This window comes from Sminthopsis crassicaudata, chromosome 3, assembly GCF_048593235.1.
Source record: "Sminthopsis crassicaudata isolate SCR6 chromosome 3, ASM4859323v1, whole genome shotgun sequence".
Lineage (NCBI taxonomy): Eukaryota > Metazoa > Chordata > Mammalia > Dasyuromorphia > Dasyuridae > Sminthopsis > Sminthopsis crassicaudata.
In genome coordinates, this window is record NC_133619.1 from 625,968,391 (window position 1) to 625,987,452 (window position 19,062).

Below are 19,062 nucleotides of genomic sequence, written 5' to 3' on the forward strand. Positions count from 1 at the left end.
GTTACGGCGGGGAAGAGGTTTGTGGTCCAATTCCTGTGCTATCATTATGGGAGTGGTAGAAAGAGCCCTGAGAGTGGTGTCAAAGAACCCAGATTCAAATCTCATCTTCATTACACATTACCTGTATGATCCTGGGTAAGTCAGTCTAACCCTTCACCTGTAAAATGTGTCAGGGTGGGGGGGGTAGAATAGTCTAGCCACAAGTCTTTCCTGTCTCTGCATCTATGACCCTGTATATTGTCCTCTGATATTGACCAAACTAAATTTTGTTTTTAGAAAAATTTAAGCCCCTTTTCACATTCACAGGATTTTCAGTGAAAGAACAGTTGTAAAGATACAGAACTCTCAAAAAGAAATGCCGTCCCATTATTACCAGAGCATTAAACTTGAATTTTTGTTGTTCAGTTACTGTTTTTCAGTCATGTCTAACTCTTTATCTCCCCATCTGAGGCAGAGATATTGGTTAGCCATTTCCTTCTCCAGTTCATTTTACAGATGAAGATGCTGAGGTAAACAAAGTTAAGTGTCTTGCCCAGTGTCATCCAGATAATAAGTACCTGGGGCTGGGTTAGAGCTCAAAGATGAATCTTCTTGATTCCACCCTTGGCATTCTAGCCACTGTGCCAGCTAGTTGCCCAAGCTCAACTTTAGCCCTCCCCTAATCCCACCTCCTCATGTGACCGAGGAGGAGCTGTGTCCAAAAGAGGGAAAGTTGATTTGCCTGTAATCACACAGTTAAATTAGGGCCAGCACTGGAAATCAGGTCCTTGGACTGTGGCCAGCAGCTCTTAACATGAAATCTGGGAATTTGTTTTTCAATATTTAGATAACTGTATTTCAATATAATTGATTTCCTTTCCAATCCTATGTGTTTTACTTTCTGCACTTAATGCTAAGAAAGGGTCCACGGGGTTTCCCAAGCCTATCCAAGGGATCCATGACACAAAAAGGGTTATTTTTCCTACATTTACACCCATTGGTCTTCCCCATGTACCACAATGCCTAGATAGAGAGGAAATGATAACAACTCTCAAAAGGTCCAAAAGGGCAATGAGGGGGCTTTGTCTGCTCCTTGCCCCTCATGGACTCTGATCTCTAGAGTTTTTTAGGTATTATATGATACAGGAGGGCAGGAAATGCTGTCGAAAGGGAAAGAACAGGCAAAATCCCAATTCTTTAAGGGCACATGTCCAAAATGACAGAGCCAAAGATTTGCATCTTAATATATTCTAAAGAACCAACAGGAACCGCGGTGGAACTACTTTCTCGGGAGAGTGCCTGGAAGGCTCTAAAGCCACCTTCAGATTGGAAGAAAGCCATGGTGTTACTCTGCTCCAGAACGGAACGGTAAAAATGATCTCCAATGAGGCCGTGTATATTTTAGGAGGAAAAATACCCAAAATAGGTGGGATGGATTGTTTAAAAAAAAAAGAGTAGATCAGGGGAAAAAGTCCCAACCCCAAACCCTTGGGATCTGTGCCAGATGAGCTACCTCTAAGGATCTGGGATTCTAAGTTAATCCATTCTGGCTCCACTACTCTCTGTCTGTGGGAAAACCATTAAACGGCTCTTGATCTCTTTTTGGTCCTCCCTAAAAAGAGTTAGACCAAACTCTTCACTCCAGGAGACAGTAGCGGGTGGTGGGGGAGGACTTAATACTGTGACCTTTTAAGACCCAGTAATGGCTGGTGGATGTAACATCTTGGTTAATTGAGCATTCTATAGAATGTGTTTAGTTCCTTGAGTCCCAGAGGATTAGAAAAAAGCAAGATAAGAGTTTTAATGGTAACTCAATTAACCAACCACCATTTATTAAACACTTATCTGCCAAAAAATTAGAGATATAAAGAAGAAATAAAAACAGTCTCTGTTCTCAAAGAACTCACATTCTAATGGGGATGGGGGTGGTAGGGGATTATACATAAATTATACTGAGGCAGCTAGGTAGAGCACTGGATACAGCACAGAGCTGAGTTAAGAAGAACTGATATATCCTACCTATGTCACCTTAACCTGTCTGCCTCAGTTTCCTCAACTGTAAAATGGGTTGTTTTGAACATCAAATGGGATAACTGTAAAGCACTTAGCACAATGGAACGTAGTAAGTGCTACATAAATGCATAATTGTCATTATTATTTGAATATAACTTTAGATCTAAACCCACAGACACCAAAATAGTGATCAATTGTTAAAGTCCTGATTTAATTATGATAATAAGAGGCTAACTTTTTTTTCTTTTGAAAAAAACAAGGGCTCCCAGGGAATGATCCCTTGCCACTAAGTCCCACTGTCAATTCTATTGTCACTTAACCTTGGGGCAGTGAAGGGTGCAGTTACTTGCCCAGGGTCACACAGCCAGAAGAGATTAGAGCATTTGAACCCAGGACTTCCTGGCTGAGAGATCAACTCTCTACTTTCTGGAATGTCAGAGAAACAAGAGGAATAACTGGGATTCTTCATAGCATCTCATTTAGGTCTTATGACAAATCTTGAGGTGGGGGACACAACAGGTACTACCATATTTTATCTATGAAAAAGGTGAGACTCAGAGGGATTAAAGGGATGTGCCCATGCTTGTGCAGTGAATAAACATCCCAGGGGCACTCCTGCCTCTGGGATCTCCTATTTTTCACAAGGTGCCAGAGAAATGAAGGGATTTGGTTATGGTCATGGAGTGAGTAGGTTTTCGAGGTGGAAATTGAATCCTGGTCTTCCTAGGTTCAATGTCCACTGGGATATACTACAAGCAGCTTTTATGATAAATCAGGATTAGAGAAGGTCAGAGGACACTAAGGGACAATCTAGCTTATGGCCCTCACAGGAAACAGGTCCATGTCCATGTACGGTATGACCTCAGTCGTCCAGATTTCCTCAGGTTGCTTCTTTATTGTTTACCTCACAAGGGTCAAGGTCAAATCATAAAGGTCATAGGGACCCTCTTGGGAAATCCCAAACACTACAATATCTGCATATAGATATCTAGATCCTATTCTCATTATGCAGCAGAAAGGCCCCTGTGATCTTGGAAGGGGCCTTTGTAGACAGTTAGTTCAATTCTTTCATTTAATTAAGAGCTGAACAAATAGGCCCAGATGGGGAATTGACTTATTCAGAGTCACACGTTGTGGCAAGTGGCCGAGCTGGGGCTCCCACCCCCTTGGTCTCTGCTGAGATCAGCTTGAGGACTGCAGATAGGATGTCACCCAGGGACAGGAAGGAGTGTTACCATCCCAAACGCCCTTGCATCACAGCCTCCCTCCCCCTGCCAGATGGAGCCTCGCTGGGAGCCAAAGATAAGAGCCCATTAGCACGGCCTTCTCCTACCCATCAGACCTGAGATAACTCGGAGCAGACACCGCTTATCGAGATGGAGGAGAGCCTGAACAGGAGATGCTGCTGATTCTGAATGCACTTTCACAAGAAGTGTGCTGGCGATGGCAGCCATCCTGGAAGTCATCACAGTCCCTGTCCTGGCTCTCTTTTTATTGCTTGGCGATCCCTTGTCTCTAAGCTGATCACCAGTCTGGCATCTCTAATGGCTGCCAGTCATCTCTGCCCAGATGTCCCATTGGTTCCTCAAACTTGAAGTGTCTAACACCGAACTCATTCTCTTTCCCCTAAACCCATCTCTCTCCAGTTCTATCAAACACCACTTTCCAGTTGCCCATATTTACACCTCCAGACTGACACTCCCTCCACTTCCCAGAGCCAGCCGGATGGCCAACTCGACTCCTACAAAGCTCCGGCATCTTCTCCAGGCCTCCCAGAAACATTCTCCCGCAGGCACTCATCATCGCCTCCTTCTTTCACTACTGCCATACCCTCCGACTCTCTCATACGTCTTCTACTGCAAAAATGGTATCCCTCAGGGACAGGCCCTATTACCCTTAGAGGGATTGCTGCCTCAGAGAGCTAGGGGTAGAAGGGACCTTTGAGCTACATTTAATGTTACCATTGTGGAAACTGAGGCCCAGGGAATTAGAATAAACAGGACATGACAACACAAGGATCTGAATCCAAGGCCTCTTCTCCAGAAGGTCAGCACAAAGGCCATACCAGCCCCTACCCCGCCAAGTCCTCCAGAAAGGCTTCTCTGACTCATGCAGAGCAAACCCTACCCAAGAGGGACAAAGAACATGTGTAAGAAGCAGCAGCAATATCCACGTGGAATCCCAGACTCAAAGGGAAAGCCTCCGTAAGCTGAGTCTGCAACTGCTTTTTTAAAAGGTTGCAAAGGAAGAAAACCTAGTCGTAGCCCTTCTCCTCATCCTTCATCACTCAGCTTGGAGCCCGACAGAGCAGATGTTCACTAAAGCGCACCAGACTGATTGGTAGAAAGGATTTGACTTGAGAATAGCCAAGTCAACTCTAGAGAGGGGCCAGAGAACTGTCCAGTTTGGTTGGAGCAGAGAGGGGAAGGAGGTTCATGGGGGAAAGAGCTAGCTGCAGAGCAGACAGGAGATGAGGATGCTAGGTGATAAAGGCCTTGAAGGCAAAGATGATGGCTTTTTTACTCCCTGAGGTAATAGGGAGCCATGGAGGATACAGGAGCATGTCCAACTGAAGATTAGTTTGGCAACAGACTGGAAGGGGAAGGGGTGATAGTGGAAGAGCTTCCTTGGCTCCTCTGCAACAGGCCAAGTAGGTGGGCCCTTTGAGAGGCTGCCGAGAGACATGAGTTATTTTGTTGAGCTCATGAAAGCTAGGCCCAAGCCGACAGATGGGTTGGCAAATGATAAGTACACGCTCTGGCTCACGCTTCACCTATCCCTATTAATAACTCTAGGGCAATGCCATGGACAACAATAACACTCTCTCTGTCTCCCTCTCTCTGTCTCTTTCTATCTCTCTGATTCTCTTTCTTTCTGGTTCTGTCTCTCTCCCTATCTCTTTCTGTCTCTCTCTCTCTTTCTGTTTCTCTCTATTTCTCTCTTTGTCTCTGTTATCTGTCTATCTGTTTCTGTTTGTCTCTGTCCCTGTTTCTATCTCTCTTTCTCTGTCTCTGTTTTTGTCTTTGACTGTCTCTATTTCTCTCTCCCCCCCTCTTTCTCTCTACTTCTCTCTCTCTCTCTCTCTCTCTCTCTCTCTCTCTCTCTCTCTCTCTCTCTCTCTCTCTCTCTCCATCTCTCCATCTCTCCATCTCTCCATCTCTGTCTCTGTTTGTCTTTCTGTCTCTATCTCTGTCTTGACATTTAAGGCCAGTTGCCTCTCTCTCCTTTCCCTTCCGTTTAGGCAAGGGCATGTTGAAGTGGCTTTTTCCAGGGCCTGAATGAGGCCCCGACCAGCTTTCTGATGCACTGACTGAGGGGTTTCATATTCAAAGTGGAGGAAGGTTTTTTGGAGCACAGTTAGGATGACAGCCATTGGTCCTGCTGACATTTCTACAGCACCAGGCTCTCAGTGAATTCCCTCACTGTAGGTAATAAGAGGCCCACATGCTCTGGCAGGGTTAGCTGTGATTCTGGGAAAGAACTGATCTGGGTCAGTTTGGGGGAAAAGACAGGGAAGTTCCACCTGGCCTCCTCAAGGACAGAGGTTCCTCAGCCTGTTTCATGCCTCTCGTTTATAGGAAGGGTCAGGGGTGTGCTGAAGCCAGCTCCAACTGTCTCTTGTGTGATAATTGTTCAGTGTAAATCTATGTTATATACCCCAGAAATCCACATGCGCTACAAATCAGGGCTTATGTTTTATTGATTGCCTAGACAGTGACAGGAAGAAAATGTTAATCATACAAATTAAACTGTTGAGATATGTCAACTACCTACGTACTTGTAGCCACGAAAGGCAGCCAGCCAGCTTGGGGGCAGGAAGGCCTGAGTTCAAATCCTGACATATCCTTGCTGGGTGATGATCAATCATATATCAAGGGCTGGAGGAGAGAAGACCCTGGAGGAAAGAGAGCTTTTTTCAGGTATCTGAAGGGCCTTTGTATAGAGAAGGGATTGGGCTAGCCTGGAAAATGAGGCCCAGAGAAATGAAGTGACTTGCTCAGCATCACACAAGCAAGGAGTAAGGCACAATTTCTCAGGGCCCCAAGCAACTCACAGGTTCTCAACCTGGATTTGAGAACATTTTTCCCTTTTTTTGACAATAGTATTTTAGTAGAATTGGTTTCTTCTATAATTCTATTTGTTTTATTTTATGCATTTAAAAACATGTTTCTGAGAAGCATTCTATACACTTCTCCAAACTGCCCAGGAAAAAGTTTAAGAAGCTCTTCTCTCAGTCTAGAAGTTATAAAAAAGGCAAACAAACAAGTTGCCAAATTGATCCAGTGGATGGCATTTTGACACTGGGAGTTTCCTAAACTCATTAATTCATAGATCTGGACCAAAACAAAATAGAAAACTGTGAAAGGTCTCAGAGGTCAACCTGACATAGACTGTGAGCTCCTTGAAGGCAGGAGCTGTTTTTTTAAAACTCTTTTCGTAACCTTAGTGCTTAGCATATGCTTGATACTTAATGAGCAATTTAATGAAAGTATAGGGACTAATAACTCATTTCACTCACAAATGAGTAAGAAATCACCTTTTATAGGATACTGGACAAGGAACCATCCAACTTTCATTAAAAGACTCCCAGTGTGGGGAAATCACTACCTTTTATTTTGGGACTTTTATAAGGAAATTTTCCCTTATCGCCAATCACAATTTACCTCTTGTCCATTCCTCCTGGCTTTGTCCTCTGAGGTCAGGAATCCCTCAAAGACTTTATGATGTTGTGCCTCAGTTTCCTTATTTGTGGTGCCTCAGTTTCCCTAAATTGTTCTGCCTCAGTTCCTTGAATTGTTCTGTCTCAATCCCCCTGGTTGTAACCCTCCTTTTCTGTTCATTAGGACTGAGATAATTAGGGCTGTAGCTGGCCACTCTGGCATCCCAAAAGATAAAACTCTTCCTATCTCAGATACCTAATTGGTACCCTCTACCTCTATTTCTCCAGACTTCCTGGCTCTAGTTGGACACCTCCTTTACTCCCACTTTACCAGAATTTATGGTCCTACCTCGAACCTGTCAGAATCAAATTGACGGTCCCTGTCTGGAAATTCCTGCTGTTTACCAATGCTTGGACTTCACCCCTGCCATTGTCTACCCTGACTATGGAAACATATATATATATATATATATATATATATATATATATATATATATATATATATATATATATGTTTCATTGGAAACTCACATTTCTTGCTGCTGCTGCTGAACGCTTTGAGGCATCAGCCCTGGGACCAAAATGGATCCTTTGGTCCCAGGAAATCTCTCCCTTTGAGAAATCCAAATAAAATATTAAAAACTCTCTAATCTCTATCTTGCCTCAGTTTCTCTGATATTACAATGACAGCTATCACACTCCTTCGAAATCTCTCTTCTTTGGATTAAATATCCCCAGGTCTTTTGGTAAGTTCCAATGTAGTGCCCTTTGTACTCCTGACTGCCTTCCTGTGGTTGCCCTTTAGAACTTCCCAAAATCTGATACCTAGAACCCCCACGACAATCCAGATGCTCAAAGGAGTTCATCATCCCCTTCCCACCCACCCTTCCTTCCTCCCACCCCAATCCTGCAAGGCTCCAGCAGTTGGATTACAAATGCTTAAGCTTAAGAGGGAGTAAGTTTTGAGGCATGTTTTATCAAATTTTCAGGTGACAAAAAGCTCAAAGGGATAGTTAATACAGGCAATTACAGAGTCAGGATTCAAGAGAATCTTGGCAGGCTAGAACAAATCCTGAATCTAATAAGATGAAACTTAATAGGGATGAATGTAAAATCCTAAATTGGGTTAAAAAAATCAAGGCATGGCTAGAGAAGAGTTTACATATAAGGGATCTGGGAAGTGCATTGTAAGATTAACACTGAGCCTACATGGAGGCGGAAAAAGTCTGTACTAATGAGGTGCTGTCCTACTAGACTTTGCCCCGTAACAGGAAATCTGACGTGTTGTATATGATTCTGGGAAGGGCGTTGGCTGGGTATGTATGTCTGGACCAAAAAAAAATTTTTTTTTTCTGATTCCAAAAAACAAAATGGAGAGTTGACAAAAAACCAGATAATAGGAAGATTTGTTGATGGAACTGGGCATGTTTAGCTGTGAGGAAAGAAGCCTCAGAGTGGGGATGAAGGGCATAAACACTGCCACATGCAAGAGGGAAGTCTTTCCTGTTTGGTCCCAGAGGGCAGAATGAGAAATATTGTCTAGAAGCTGCAAAGAGGCAAGTTTAGTGCTTGATGGAAGGAAGAATGGCCACTTTAAGGAAAAAGCTTCCCAACCACGAAAGTTGTCCAAAAATGGAATGGGAGACTCCCGGAAGTATTGGGTTCCGCTTCACTTGAAGTTTTCAATAAAGACTATAAAAGGACATGTTGGGGATGCTATAGAAAGAATGAGAGACAATGTGGTTTATAGAGTTGGTCAGCAAGTCAGGAAGGTCTGGGTTTGAGTCCAGCCTTAGCCACATACTGGTTGGGTGACCCTCGCAATGCACTGGGCAATACTCTAGCATCAAAAGTTGTGGAACAGGTACAGATACGCTTTGGATTGAGGGTCTTCTCTATACCAGGGGAAATCACAAGCCTGGTTCCCAGACAGAAGAGATTCTGTTGCCATAAGGCTAGAATGAACTGATTGCAATTTTGTAAGAGTGAGGTAAAAAGAATGAAAGTAGTTGGAACATTCTCGACTTCTTTACCCAGAATTCATCTACACATTGCTTGTTGAAATATGGAAGGTGAGAGAAGAGAGAGAGAGAGAGAGAGAGAGAGAGAGAGAGAGAGAGAGAGAGAGAGACAGAGAGAGAGAGAGAGAGAGAGAGAGAGAGAGAGAGAGAGAGAGAGAGAGAAAGAGAGAGAGAAAGAGAGAGAGAGAGAGAGAGAGAGAGAGAGAGAGACAGAGAGAGAGAGAGAGAGAGAGAGAGAGAAAAGAGAGAGACAGAGACAGAGAGAGACAGAGAGAGACAGAGGCAGAGAGAGAGAGAGAGACAGAGAGAGACAGAAAGACAGAGACAGAGACAGAAAGAGAGAGAGACAGAGACAGAGAGGGAGACAGAGAGGAACAAGAGGAGGATGGAGAGAGAGAAAGAGTGGGGAGAGAATGAGGGGGGAAGAGGGGAGAGAAGATGCATTTGGGACCTATTTGATCGTGTTTGGAAAGGGGAAATAGACATGTTTATCAAGAGTAGGGGGTGTTCCCTGGGCAAGTCACTTAACCCCAGCCACAGGGAAAGAAAAAGAAAAAGAGTAGGGGACGCTACAGCTTCACCCTATCAATGTCTTTAGCATTATTACCTACCCATGGAAAATGTTTCATAGAATCCCAGAATCTCAGCATTGCAAAAGGCCTTAGGGTCAACTCATCTAATCTATAGCTATTCACAAATTCTATTTTTTCATGGAAGAATTTCACAGGAACCCCTTTTCTAGAGCACAGTCTTATTCCAGGTCCCCCTGAATATTTTTAAGAGGCAAGTAGTAGCAGCACCTTCCAGAGAGGATGAGAACATGGCAATATGTCAAATGGCAGATCAACTATGGCCCACGGAGCCTAACCCAAAGCTACAAGCAAAGGATATTGTCAGCCTGACCTTGCTGTCACCTTGGTAGATCTCCAATATGGAGGTCCCAGGCAAAGGCCAAAGGCATCTAAGGCCTAACAGGAGTTCCAGAAAGAGTTGCAATGCTGAAAATGATCCTTACAAGGGGTTAAATCCATTTTACTTCCTTTAGGACACAGATAAGGGAGAAAGAGTCTTGTCTGATCTTGGTTCAACGCTTAATCTTGTCGGGGTGGAGGTCAGATTCTTTATCTATAAAATAAGGAAGCTTGTCAGGCTTCTTCCAAGTCTAGATCTACCACTCCATGATTTCCTCCCCCATTAAATTGTGACCTACTTGATGACAAGGGCTAAGGCTTTTTATTTATTTATTTATTTTTTGCCTTGTATTCCCAGTGCTTGGAGCACATTAAGTACTTGGTAAAAGCTTTTTAACTGATTATTATCCAACTAATTACAGGACTTAGTTGGAAGTCACTTGAGAGGTCTTTGGGTTGAGAAGGAAATGGCTGGACCATTGGTATATTGGTTATAGTCTCATCCTCTTCCATCTCATTTATAAAGCTAATAACAACCCAGAAATAGAAAAGGAAAGAAAAATGGAAAATGCCAGGTTGGGGCTGATCCTAGAGCAGCCAGATGGGCAGGATTCTCCTTTCTCAGAACCTCCTAAGGTCTGTCAAGTGACCTCAGAATTAGAGAAGGCAAATTTCTCCTGGTTTCCCGCTGACATCATTGGCAGGTAGGTCTGTTCCATAAAGAAAGGATAGCAGCAAGGGCCCTGCAAAGCTGTAGCTGATTCTGTGGCTTCCCCTCGCTGCTTCCCCTAAGGCAATAAAAAAAAAAAAAAAAAAAAGGACATGCTATAACCCACAGGAATACGCCTCCATCAAAAGGCTATGTTAAACGCCATGCTCTACTGTCCCTTGCCAAAACCTCGAGCAACTGGGTCACGGCATGGGCATGGGGGATGCTGTAGCCTTCTCCTGGCATCTCGGAGAAGAAATGGATGTGACTCATCAGGGTGGGCTGGGAGCCATTAAAAGGAAGTGGCAGTGGATTTTTCCTCTCTGCGACACATAGGATCTACCAAGGCGGCAGCAGGCTCAGGCTGGCAATAGCCTTTGCTTGCAGCTCTAGGTTAGGCTGGAACTATGCTCTGTGGGCCAAAGTTGGCCTGCCATTTGGGATATTCTCATCCTCCCTGGAAGGTGTGCCGCCTCCCTCCTAAAAATATTCAGGGAGGACCTGGAACAAGATGGTGTTCTAGAAAAGGAGTTCCTGGGAAATTTTTCCACTTAAGAATAGACCAAAAAACACCCTGGATCTAGAATTGGAAGAAACATAAAAAATCATATGGTTCATATCTCCTCACTTAAAAGTTACAGACTTGGAAACTTGAGCCGAGACAGGTGAATGACTTGGCCATATAAGAGATAAAGGCAAGATCTGAATTCCAGCTCTCTGACTCCAAAGTCCATGCTCTTCCTACTGGACCACATTGCCTCTCCTATATCATGTACATCTTAGGACAGAATCAACTATTTCCTCTCAGATCCAGCAGGCTTGCTCTTCTACCCATCCCATATTTATAAAACTGAAAATCCATTTTGTGAAATGTGACTGAAGCAGGAATAGCCTGAGTCAAAACAGAACAGAGGCAGCTGCGTGGCTCAGTAGTGGGCTTGGAATCAGAAAAATCTGAGTTCAAATGTGGTCCAAGATACTTCCTACCTGTGTGACCCTAAGCAAGAAACCTTAGCCTCTATTTGTTTTATGCACTGGAGAAGGAAGTGGAACACCATTCCAGGATCTCTGTCAAGGAGTTAAGAAGATTTTATTTATTTTTTGAGGAGCAGCTGAGTGGTCAAAGCATTGACCCCAAAGTCAGGAAGACCTGAATTCAAATCTGGCTTCAGACACTTCCTAACTGTGTGACCCTGGACAAATCACTCCCGTGCCTCAGTTTCCTCATCTGTCAAATGAGTAGGAGAAGGAAACGGCAAAACACGCTGGTATCGTTGCCAAGACAACCCCAAATGGGATCAAGAAGAGGCATATATGACTGGGAATAACTGAACAGAACAGAATTAGGACCAGGGAGCTTCCATTCCATCCTACCAATATTTTTTCAAGCAACTAGTAGGACCAAAGACTTAGAGTTGGGAGAGAACATTTCCTTTATATTGTGAGGAAACTGAGGCTCAGAGAAGCTATGTGCTTTGTCCAAGATTATGCCATTGGTAAGCTTGGGATTTGAAGCTAGCTCTTCTAGCACCGCGTTCAGTATTCATTCATTGATAGCTAGGTGGCACAAAGGACTTAAGTCAAGAAACCATGGGTTGAAATCCTGACTTAGATGCTTATAAATTGTGTGACCCTGCATAAGTCATTTACCCTCTATTTGCCTCAGTTTCCTCATTTGTAAAGTGGGGATAATAATATCACCTATTTTTCAGGGTTGTTATGAGGAGCAAGTGAAATAATATTTATATCACCATTTGAAAACCTTAATGTGGTCTATAAATGCTGTTATTTTTATTCTTCTTCTTGTTATATTGCATCCTGACTGCCAGGGAACCATGACAATACGCTGGGAATACAAAAGGAAAGAGGCTTGGGTAGTAACATATACGTGTGTGTACTTGTGTGTGTATGTGCGCATGCGTGTGTGTGTGTGTGTGTGTGTGTGTGTGTGTGTGTGTGCTAGGAATGGAAAGGAAGCAGTATTGGTAGTGAAAGGTAAGGCAACGAATTTCCTATGGCTCATCCATTAGTTGAGAATAGGTGGCATTTGGCAGACTTGGGGCAGTCTGGGGAGACCAGGAAGTGAAGAGGCAGCAGCGGGGAGGAAGAGAATGCCCTGTGGCACAGACACAGCTCGATGCAGCCAACACACCGACGACAGGGGCCAGAGCAGGTGAGAAGAAGGGGAGTCCGGTAGCGGCAGCCGAGGAAGAGACAAATGGAGAGCCAGCCTGGAAGAACTGAGGCTGCAGGGAGCCACTCTCCTGGAGAAGCAGCGAGGAGGGGCACCGAGGATGCTGACATTGGAGCGGGGAAGATTCACATCCCATCGTGGGCACTAATGAACCTGGGACCATGGACAGTCACTAAGCTTCTTTCACCCTCAGTTTCCTCATCCATAAGTTGGGACTGATAATGACTGCTTAGTGTGGGGCTCAAATGGGATGATGTACATAAAGCTTATAAGTGCTAGGTAAAAGTCCGTCAAGGGTTTCTAGGGTCAGACCTAGGGCTGGAGGGACTGAGGTCAGCTAATCCAACCTTCTCACTGGATGTGATGAGAAAACGGAAGGCCAGAAGGGGAAATGCTTGCCTAGGGTCCTGTGGGTGGTCGCAGTGTGAGATTTGAACCCTCTTCCTTCCTCTTTCATCTGCCAATATCTATGTTGGAGCAGGCACCTCCAACTGCCCAAAGGCTCAAGTGCCACCTGACTCTCCCACCGCTCTGGACCAGCCTGGGAGATTCGCCCAGCAGTCTCAATCTCTCGTGATGTGTGGCAAGATCTGAAAGGAAGGATTCAGAGAATATTCTCCCTCCTCATCCTCCCCAGGTTCTGGGTCCCTTGTTTCTGTCTCGCTAAAAAATAAAGAGGACATCAGTAGGCTGGAAGTGAAGCCTAAAAAATGAAATCAGGTTCCTAGATTTAAAAGCTGAAAGGGATCTCCAACCTCATCTAGTCACTTATTTGTCAGCTAGGGGGCGCCATAGTGGCTAGAGCCCAGACCCTGGAGTGGAGAAGACTCATCTTGCTGGAGCTGAAATCGGGTCTCAGACACTTACCAGCTGGGTGACCCTGGGAAAGTCATTTGTTTGCCTCAGTTTCCTCATCTGTAAAATGAACTGGAGCATGTCTGTGCCACAAAAATCCCACATAGAGGCATGAGGAGTTGGACACAACTGAACAACAGTAATAAAGCCATTTTTTCTGTATGTTTGCCCTCACACAGCCCTCTGTGAGGCATGAATTTGTCTTAATGGTAGTAATACCTACTATTAATATAGTATTATATAGTACTTTAAGGTTTGCAAAGTGCTTTACAAATATGATGATGATGATGATGATGGAATAAGCATTTATGTCGGACCTACTATGTGCCAGGCACTATACTAAAAGCTTTATAAATATTATCTCATTGGATATTCACAAAACAACCCTGGGAGATAGGTGCTAGTATGATCAAACCCATTTTACAGAGGAGGAAACTGAGGCACACAGGTTAAGTAACTTGTCTAGGTTCCCACGGTTAATAAATATCTAGGTCACATTTGAACTCATATCCTTCTGATGTTCGATGCTCTAGCTATTATACAACCTAGTTTTGGCTTTTGCAAACCTACCACCTGTCCTGGTGCTTGGTATGAAGTAAGAAGTGCTCACTGAATTGAACTCCCGAATTTCATAGATGAGGGGACTAGGATCAGAGAAATCATGTGATTGTTCCAAACCGTAGAAGGTCAGAAGTGTCACAGCCAGGATTCTAAACCAGACACCTGGCTCCAGATCCAGTACTCTTGGGTGTTTCTTTGTTCTCATCAGAACTAAACAGGTTCTCCAGACCCAGTGGTCAGCCTTTTTATTTTCCCCCTTTTATCTCTCTTCTCTCACACTAATTCCACTTAGAAAAAGTTCATGGTGACGACAAAATATAGCCTGAAAAATGCCAATGGGATTCGTCAATAAGGTGAAAACCTGAGAAGTGGGGAAGAGGAGAAAAGAATGAAAGAATGAGAGCACTTTGAAGCACTCAATAAATACTTTATGACTAACGAAAGGAGAGGTGGGATGTAGAAAAGCAGGAGACAAGGGGAGTCAGAGAGAAAAGAAAGCTCAGATAGGAAGAGAAGAAACCCATATGGCAGATGGTGGGCGGCACCCCCCACTCAGCTCAGGTGCTTAGAGAATAGGGAGAGGCAAGGGCAGATCCAAAAGAAATGTCAATGGAAGGAACACTGGGGAGAAGAGACAGAGTGTTTTGGGAAGGACACGGAGAAATTGCTCAATCATTCAAAAGGCATTCGCTTCTAGGAGGGGGACAAGGACCTTGCTTTCTCCTCCTCCTCATTAGCACAGTGAGAGTAGCTAGCATGGACAGCGTGTGTATCCATTTTAAAGGTTGCAAAGACCTTTACACATATAAGGTTTCATCCCCATAAGCACCTGGGGAGGTAAGTGCTATTATTAGTCCCATTTTACAGAGATAACTGAGGCTATTAATAGGACTTAGTCTCTGAGACTGGAATCGAATTCAAGACTTCTAGATCTCAAGTCCAGTGCTATATGTACTATATTACCTAGCTACTGGGAATAGCTACGGGGGAACATTTAGGGAAGTTGAGGGAACATCTTCAAACAAATGAATATGTTATGTGGGGAAGAGAATAGGCTTGCTTTCCCTGTTCCCAGGAGTAATAGTATTGGGTTGGTGTCAGGAAAAACTCCCTAATTAAAGCTGTTCAGAAATGGGATGGGTTAGTGGTAGTGAGTTCCCCATCTCTCCTTCTGTGCTTCAGATCTTTAAGCAAGGACTTGTAGAGGAGATTCTCGAAAACTCTGCTATTCTATAGGGCAAAGACATGGAAACTGCCTTGGGTTCCAGTTTCTGGCCTCCAAGTGGCAAGGACATTCGTGCTGTTCCTTCAGATCAGTTCCAAACTGCCCACATATTGCCCTTATAATAGAGAGGGTATGTGGGCCCATTTTCATTGACACAAGGGTTGATTTGTTCCATCTCTCCTTCTATATCTGTCAAAAAAGTGGTTCACTGCCCATCATGTACAGGGTTGATACACGCTCCCTGAGTTATTGGGCAGCCAGCCTGTGCTGACACTCTCTCACAGATGAGGGTTGATGGGAATTCAGGAGTACTTTCTCCAAAACCCACCAAACTTCCATCTCCACAAACACTAAGATCTTAGAATCTTCCTTTCTTAAGCTTTTAGTAATAATAGTAACGGTAACATTTATATAGCAATGTATTTTAACATTTTATCTTTTTTTGTTCTCAAATAATCTTATATGGCCAGGTACTATTAATATCCCCATTTTATAAATGAGGAAACTGAAGTGCAGAGAGATAAGTGACTTGCACAGGGTCATAAGGTTAATGAGTGGATGAGGCAGGTTTCAAATGCAAGTTTTCTCGACTCCAAGGCCAGCCTTCTGTCTGGTACAATACCTAGCTTGCTTTCTCCCAACCACAAAACTATCTCTTGCTGCCCTACCTCTTTACATCCCCCTTGGGGTTTACTCTCTCTTTACCAAGACAGGAATCATTAGCAAATGGAATGATGTGCTAATGGAACTGGGCTAGCCTCTCCTTCTATACCAAAAGAAGCTAGTCTGACTAAGATGCCTACATTTAAACTCGAAAGAGTGATTCAGAGGTAGAAATCACAGGCCAGAAAGCAGACAAGCACAATGACTGTAAAGCTCAAGAGAGATAACATGCACAAACTCTGAAGGGATGACACTAGGTAGTTCAGTGAACAGAGTGCTAGGCCAGGGAGATTCAAATTCAAATTCTATCTATGACCCTAACTGTTTGGCTTTGGGTAAGGTTTGCCTCCGTTTTCTCAACTGAAGAGTGGGAATGATAATCACAGCACTAACTTCCCTGGCATGTTATGAGGACCAAATGAGATAATATTTGTAAAAACATTTGGTACAGATAGTGCCTGCTATATAGTAGATGTTATATAAATGCTAGCTATTATTGTTACGACTACAAAACAACTTATCATTAACATTATGGTTCCTAAGGGAAACAGATTTTGGGGAGCCTTAGGATCTTGGAGTACCCCTAAATCATGTGGAAGTGAAGGAGTGTAAATTCTAAGGGAGACGGCACTAGGGAAGTCCCCCTGGGGTGCTTCTGTTCTAATGGAGAGACTGGAGTGGGGCCAGATTGCTTGGAAAACAGAATACAGGTGGGACAGTGATGTGAAATCAGTCTGGAAAGGTCGGGTATTGTGAAGGGCTTTGAATACCAAACAGAAGTCTTATAATTTGTCTAAATGGTAACAGGAGTCCCTGAAAAGAATCACAACTATCATTTATAGAGCATTGTAAGGTTTGCAAAGTACTTCACAAATATGACCTCACTTTGTCCTCATAAGAATTCTGGGAGGGAAGTACTATTGTTATCCCTAATTTATATAAATGGTGAACCTAGAGAGAGGCTAAGTGACCTATTTAGGGTCACAAAGCCAATAAGTGTCTGACACTCGACTGGAAATCAGGTTTTTCTGAATCTGTGTCAAAATTCTAGCCACTGAGTCACTTAGTCACCCGCGAAGCTTCTTGTACAATGAAGTGACACGTTCAGATCTGTGCTTTTGGGTAGAAAGCACTTATGTAAATGTCATCTGCTGTTGTTATTTAGGCCTGGCAAGATCAACTGTGATTGACTGATTCCAAGTCCTTCCACAGGCATTAGGAACAGCGGAAAGTTTTGCTCTGAGTGTCGTGCAAATATGAAAGAAGGCAAGAGAACACATGAGCATTTATATAGCTCCTTCGATGTTTCAGGCATTGTGCTTTACAGATATTATTTCATTTGATGCTCACAAAAATCCTGGGAGGTGGGGGATATTATCACTCCCATTTTGTAGTTTAAAGGACTTGTCTAGGGTTACATGGCTAATAGGTGTCTGAAGCTGGATTTGAACTCAGGTCCTCCTATCCAATGAGCCACCTAGCTATCATCTACATCCTACTATTGGCATATCACTCTTTCTTTTGTGTTACTTATCAGGAATCCATGGAAAGTATTAAAGATAGCGTACCAGGAAATTCCTCTGCACTTCTATCCCTTTCTTCAGTAGATTATCTGAGAGCAGATACCACTTCCGTTTTGTCTTTTAACCCCTGGCGCCAGCACCATACCACGTATACAGTGGGCACTTAATGTACATGTGCTGAATTGATGTTCCAAAGTCAGGCCCAATGATCCCAAAATACGGCTTTCTTCCTCCTCTTTAATTGTCTATATGTGTACCTTTGATCCAACTACAAAAGTAGGTGATGCTTCTTACATCAATGAACTAAGAGTGAATTGGCGAAAAAATGATTCATGGAAGCTCGAGAATGGCCCAGGAGGAGGCCTGTGGCACTTTCCAGGGAAAGATACCCAAGAACAGAGCGTCCTATTTAGGTCCAGGAGAGAGTCACCTGCCTCTAGAGCCGCTCCGAGACCTCAGGGAGGAAGGAAGCTCTTGGGAGGCTAGCTGGGCCCCTGGGTCTCAGAGGAGAACAAGCCGCACCTCTCTCTGGGAGCCCTGAAGAACGCCTACTCCCTCCACGACAGCCGGAGTAGTTCAGAGGGTGGGCGTGAGTGATTGGAATATATATATTCTCCCCCCTTCACGGCTGGTTGCAAATCTAATCATACGATCCAAATGTCACTTGGCCCAAAGACATATGTGCCACGAAGAGAGCGTCATTATGGCAGGATTTCTGAAGCTGACCCCTCCCCACTAGAGCCCCAGCCCACTTTGACAGCTGTGGAGCTAGGCTATGTCCTGAGAGCTTCAAAGAGCCGGCAGCTCTCAGGAGTCTGGCCAATTGTGTCTGATCAGCACCGAGCAGACTGGACAGCACCTTAGGAGTCACCTCATTCACAGAGGCACTAAGAGAGACTCTTGTTGGTATCTAACTCCTTTATCGCACAGAGGGTGACACCAGCTGAGAGGCGCTGACTCGTCCAAGGCCACACAGTACGGTATCTGTGTAGGATTCGTGTTCAGGTGCTGGGCTCTGGCCACCGAGTCCCCTCACCGCCCTAATCATCCTCCCATCTCAGAGCTGAGGAAGCTGAGGTTCAGACAGCTTCACTGATTTGCCGAAGTTCACATGAGATAGTTCAGAGAAGCATCACAGTGGACACTTAACTGGAATCAGGAACACTCCAGTTCAAATCTTGCTTTAGGCATTTATTGGCTCTGGGACTCTGGGCTGGTCCCTTAACCTCCATCTTAATTTCCTCCCCTAAAAAATGAGGAGAACAATAGCACCTACTTCTCAGAATTGTTGTGAGGGTCAAATGACAAGGGCAGTTAGGCGGTGTGGCGGATAGAGCATTGGGCTTGGAATCAGGAAGATTTATTCTTCTGAGTTCAAGTCTAATCTCAGAAATGTTTTAGCTGTGTGACCCTGGCCAAGTCAGTTTACTATACCTGCCTCAGTTTCCTCACCCGTAAAACAAGCTGGAGAAGGAAAGTTATTATTCCATATTAACTCCTACCAACATAATAGAAAATTGATTTCTGCCCACAGATCATTAAATATGTAGCTGGTGAAAAGTAAGAATCAGTGGATGAAACTTCCTATAATTGCAAAGACAGGGCAGTATCTGCCACGAAGACCCCAAACGGGATCGCACAGAATCAGCCATGACTGAAAAATGACTATACATATAAAGAAAGCACTCTGCAAACCTTAAGCATTATATAAATGTTAGTATCATTAGAGGGAAGAGTTGAGGACTTGA

General features: G+C 44.0%; 1 protein-coding gene across 4 annotated transcripts in view; it reads right to left on the reverse strand.

Annotated features, from left to right (window-relative positions):
- The window catches only part of KCNAB2 (potassium voltage-gated channel subfamily A regulatory beta subunit 2), a 183,261-nt gene that overhangs the window by 109,791 nt on the left and 54,408 nt on the right, over nt 1-19,062 (reverse strand). Inside the window, exon 3 of one of the 4 annotated variants that reach the window (XM_074306442.1) lies at nt 5,771-5,887. The exons of the other annotated variants lie outside the window; for them this stretch is intronic. The gene's annotated coding sequence lies outside the window, so the exon portion shown is untranslated. The remainder of the gene's footprint in view (nt 1-5,770; nt 5,888-19,062) is intronic. 4 annotated transcript variants of the gene reach the window in all.